Raw genomic sequence first — 6,017 nt, 5'->3', positions numbered from 1 at the left:
GATAGCTTATAAGACACCTATAAGAATGTCCTCGTATAGATTAATTTTTGAAAAGACTTGTCACTCATCAGTTGAATTGGAGCATAAAGCCAATTGAGCTATTAAGGAGTTCAATTTCAATTTAAAAAATATTGGTGAGAAAAGATTATTGCAATTGAATGAGCCTGAAGAAATTAGGAATGAATCTTATGATAATACTAGAATATATAAGGAGAAAATGAAAGAATTTCATGATCAAAAAATAATAAAAAAGGAATTTGAACTAAGACATAAAGTTTTATTATATAATACAAGATTGAAATTATTTTCTAGAAAATTGAAGTCTAGGTGGAAAGGGTCATTCATAATTGTAAAAGTTTATCCCTATAGAGCTGTTAATATTGAAGATCTCAAGATAGGAAAGACATTTAAAGTGAACAGGCACAGGCTAAAACCATACTTTGATTCTCAAAGACCAGTTTTTAAAGAGATTTTAATGTTGGGTCAGCTAGAGTAAAAACTAGGAATGTCGGGCTGACAATATTAAACCAAGCGCTTTGTGGGAGGCAAACCATATTTATTATTATTTATTTTGCTTATTTATTTTTGTTTGGAGTGTTAAATAAATATATTTATAGTTTTATGGATCATGTGTATTTGAGAAACTTGAAATTTAGAAACTATTTAAAACATCTTTATTTCCTCTATTTTATGGAAGATTTGAGAATTGATTGGATTTAAAATGAATCGGTGCAAATTTTGGAACTGGTGCCTGAGGTGCCATTTCCAGAGAGCTAGCGCCTGAAGTGTCAGAATCGGCGCCTGAAGCGTCGCGGCAACCGGAACGAGTTAAGACGCTTTAAAAGGCAGTTTTTGGTGGGTTTCCTTCCTAATAACTCCTAGAACTAATTCCTAGACCTATTTTAGATGGGAAAATGAGGTAATAGTCAATATTTTTCAAATATAATGGCTTCACACTCTAAATAAACAACTAGATATGGAATTTTCAACCGGAGGAAGTTTGTCATTTTCGATGCGCAAAAGTTATACGATTGTGTTCTTGTGAAGAAGAGGTTAATCAAGGAAAGGAATTTATGAATCGAGGATTTAACACCTCGAATACTTGAGTGCAGAAGATTATTGCACAGAGACGTTGGGAAGTGTTTTGCTATACCACTGTCGTCATAGTTGTCCTTGTGGTGAAAGAGTTTTATGTAAATCTTCATGGAATCAACTAAGAAATTGACTATGTGCAAGGCAGGTATGTACAATTCACTTCTTTAAGAATGAACAATATTTTTATGATTGAAAGTGTTCCTATTTTCCACTATGCAAATTTTCCCCTACAAAAGATAATATGAACGAACTCTATCAATTTCTTACTGATGAAGATGCAAATTGGGAGGTCACTGATGATGGAAATGTAAGTTTTTCTTCTTCATTGTTGAATCCTCTATCTAATGTGGGGCATTTCTTTATTGCATCAAAATTACTTCTTACCATGAAAATCAGTAAAGTGACAAAGGAGAGTGTTATATTTAATTATTGTATTCAAACTGAAAACTTATTGATATTGGTGTAATAATTATGAAATCAGTTTTAGGTTTGATTGTTAATGTGTCTACTACTAGACCGGGGCATCCATCTACCATTTTCTACTATGCAGTCAATTGGAAGAGCCTTATGAAAGTTGGGAAAAAGTGTTTCTTCCTTGAAAGCCTATGGACCCAGAAGCTTATTGCAACTGCATTAGAATGGGGGATTAGAACGATTTGAATATACTGATGGATAAATCATCCTAGAATTCATCACCTATTCAACCTTACTTCAGTTTGAATGCACTTCTGAAGAGGATCAAGAAGTTAGAGAAAGTAAAGAAAGAATTACAGAACCTTATGCATGCAATTGAGAATATTTTTAAAATGTTGGATCATTTGCATGCAATTGAGAATATTTTTGAAATGTTGGATCATTTGGATTAGGTGGATTAGAGGCTGAAGGAACATTTTGAACATACTAGACGTATTGAAGATTGTTTGGTACGTATGTTCAAGAAACATGCTTGGATCGAAGAAGATTTAACGGATGAATTTCCTTATCAAACTTTCTACAACTTGTACGTGCATTACCAATCCATGGGAGATATCTAGGAGGACGAGAGCGAAGAAGATGTTTAAACTTACTTTATGCACGGAACTCTTTTTTAGTATTGCTTGCTTATATGTTGGACTGCATTTACTTTCATTGTTGAACTCTATTTGTGTTTGTTGTTGAGTATTTTAATGTTTAGATTTCAGTGTTAGGACGTTTGGTTTGCTTTAAACACTGAATTAGATTTTGTTGGCTTGAAAACTGTTTGTTTTTAATAGTGTGGATTTTATATATAAAAGTGAGTTTTGTGTATTTTGTGAAAGTTATATGTTAGAACATTGTTTAATTACGATTATAAGTGTTTATTTGAGTTATTTAGAGGTTGACGTAAAGCGGTATGCAGCAAATTTTCTCAGAAAATGAAATGAGGAAAAATTAGGCATTGGCGCCAGAGGCGCCAAATTCCCAAAAAATGCCAAAATAACTTAAAAACCACAAAATCGCCCAGTAAAAATCCATTTTTACTGATTGGTTCATCTCGTACCTCTAAACCGCGACTTAGGCCTTCACATTGTGCGGATTTAAGAAGATTAAGGGCTAAAGATCTTAGATTTCATCTTCTCTTCGTAAGAGCTTCACTTTAAGTTAGACATTTTTTTTTTATTTTCACCATGGATTTGTCTTACATTATGGGAGATCCGAAATTTGGGATTTTTTATGAAGAAGCTTAAAGAAAACCCATGGTGAAAAGTTTCTTACCAAATAATCTTACTTGTAGATCTTGATTTTTGATTTTGTAATTTATTTGGATTTTATTTGGATTTCTATAGAAATTCCTAAGGCTCCATGAGTAAAAAGAGGAAAGCTTGCAGGAGATTTTGACGGGAGAAAATTTGTCAACTATAAGGCCCAACACAGTTACAATACTCAAATAGAATTGAGAAAATTGATCCAGGAATGGGCATTTGCTAATGTGGGTGACGAGATTGAGAGGTAGATTGTCGCCAAAAATTGGGAGAGGTTTTGCTACTTCACTGCAGTAGTTATTGTGCCTATGATTCGAGATTTCTATGTTAATTTGTGATTCACTACTAATTATCACATCTTTTTGAGAGGTAAGCAAGTTGAGTTTTCAAGAGAAAGGATCAATGCATTATATGGACTAAGGAATGTATTTCATTGTGAAATGTTGCATTCGTGATGACTGATTCATCATTGGATGAAGTAATTTTCTTTCTGACTGATGCAAGGGGAGAATGGAAAATTAAGAATAATAAGAAAGTTAATTTCTTCATGTCCATGATGACTATTTAGTCAAAAGTGTGGCATTACTTCATCTCTGCTAAGTTGCTTTCGACAAATCATCTGGAGCTGTGTTAAACTTCTGCATTCAGAAAATGAAGGTAGTAGATGTTGGTGCTCTTATAGTATATAATGCTTGGAGTATAGTCAGGAGTGCTACAACTATTGGATTGGGATACCCTGGCCTGATTTTCACTTTATGTGAACAATTAAGAGTAGAGACTCATAGAAATGAAGAAAAACTGTAGCCACGGAATCCTATTGAGAAGCATACGGTTCAAAGATTTGAATCATTTTTTTAGACCAGGAGTGGAGGTACTGACATACCCTCAACATCTGTTTTAAGGCTATCTACTTCTCGCTCTGCTTCACTTGAGAATATTATTGAGCAGCTTATGATTCAACAATTGGATATTGTAAATATGCAAAATAGGATTAGAGGAATTGAAGCAGGGAATACGTATAATGATGAACATAAGCAAATGAGGTTTAGCATAATATAGTATATGAGGAGGAGATGGTTAGATTTCTAAGGGGTGATTATAATGTGGAATTTCAAACTTGCCTCTGTTTCACTCCTTATACGCCAGATCATGATGAAGAAGAAGAAAATGATGATGATGAGGAGGAGGAGGAGGAGTAAGGGGATGAAAACTGATATTTTAGGATTTTAATTTGTTTGTTAGTTTTATTGTTTATTATTTTGATTGTTTGTTGTTTGTTTTGTTTTGAAAATGTTGAGATATGAACTTTTAATGTAATGTTGTGTTGTAGACCTAATTGTAATAGTAATTGCAGATTTTTATTTTTTTGCATTTGTAGTATGTAATAGTAATTGTAGATTTTTATTTTTTTGCATTTGTAGTACTTTTAGTTTCTATTTCTATTTTTAATTCTCACAAAATCCTTCACAATATATTGTGTTTTATTTAATGCTTTAAATATTTTAAAATATATTATGTTTCATATTCAGAAATCCTCTACAAGTTAGTTTTTATTTTTATACATTTACTCTTTTCATTCACCAACAAAATTTTGTACTGAATATTTTTATTTACTTAAAAATTTAAGTTTGGGGAAAAGAAAAATTTCTTTTAAAAAGAAGTAAACTAAATTTTATTTATCCCCAATTAATTATTTTTTTTAAAATTAAATTAACATGATCTGGGTTATTAAGATTCAACTTTAAATGACTATATTTATATTTATAAATATTATGGTAAATTTAGGTATAAGTTTTTAATAATGAAGGTCAATTAAGTTAAAGATATTTGGTATGAAGAAAGGATAAAACTATGTTTTCTATTTAATGTAAAGGAAATTGTATTTTTGAGGTATTAAGAATCTTAGAGTTTCATATAAGAAGAAAAGAATGAGACTTTATGAAAAATCATCAAAACTAATATGAATTTATAAAGTGAAGAAAGATAAAAAGTTTTAACTTTAAGAAGAGGATAGTGAAGTTCAAAACTATTAAAGGTTATCCAGATATAGTAATCCTCACTTTAAAAAAAGAAGTGTGAGGAGAAGCTTGAGGAGACGCCTAATAAAAAATTGAAAAATTGGCTTCACTTAAAAGAAAAGAAAAATAAGTGAGGTGAAGCTCACAAATAACATTTTCTAAACTTATATTGGAGTATTAGTAGCATTCCTAGTAAATTTTCATGAAATTCTTTTTCATATGGATGTTCTAAATATTCTTAATATGAAAAATTACAATTCTTCTTGAAGTAAATATAGATTCAAAAATCTTAGATTTGATTACTATGTACTCTTTGACTTCGAGTTTGAATCTAAGTTATTAAAAGTTTTTCTTAAATTTTATTAAATTTTATTGTTTTATTTATATTTTCTTAAATTTTATTGTTTTATTTATAAAACTAAAGTATAGAAGTTTACAACTAAGTCATATACCTAAGTCATATATTTTTATGTAGTAAAAGTGTCACCTGAGGACAAGTAACATTTAAGTTTGGGGGAAATGTGTTATTTTAGGAATACATTTAATGCTTATTTTTGGTGATACTGAAATTTAAAGAAGGGTTTTTTCATGTTTTTGTTGCAGTTATATCAATTTTAGGCATTTGGAGCAAAAATAGCAAAAAAGATGAAATTTGGAGCCAAAATATTGAATTTTGTGATTTTGGTGCCTGAAGCACCACTTTACAGAGAGTTGACACCTGAAGCGCCAGAATTGGCGCCTGAAGTGCCATTTTGTAGAAAATCGGCACTTGAAGCGTCAGATTTGGTACCTGAAGTCCCAAAACCTAGAATAGCGCGGTCTTAAGCAACTTGGATTCTAAAGCACTAGAACCAGTGCTTGAGGGGCCAAAGACAACTTTTTATGAATTAAGGCGGTTCAGGATGAATTTTGCTTAAATTTTGATGGGACCGCTTGTTCTAAACGCCCCATAGAGTGATTTAGGTAATTTGGGCGAATTTAGGGGCAAGAGGCTAATTTGGACATTTTTGGTACAATTAGGGTGCCAACCACCATGTATGAGCTATGGACCAATGAAATCCCCATTTGGGTCCTCTATGTACTAGTCTTAGCTAAACCCTATCCTATGGCTAGTGGGTCTAGGGGACCATCTACATGAGTCTCCCAAAAGATCAAGGGATCAAAGACAAAAATTTTGTGTTTT

The sequence above is a fragment of the Phalaenopsis equestris genome, unplaced genomic scaffold, assembly GCF_001263595.1.
Source record: "Phalaenopsis equestris unplaced genomic scaffold, ASM126359v1 Scaffold234721, whole genome shotgun sequence".
Lineage (NCBI taxonomy): Eukaryota > Viridiplantae > Streptophyta > Magnoliopsida > Asparagales > Orchidaceae > Phalaenopsis > Phalaenopsis equestris.
Note: the sequence above shows the minus strand (reverse complement) of the source record.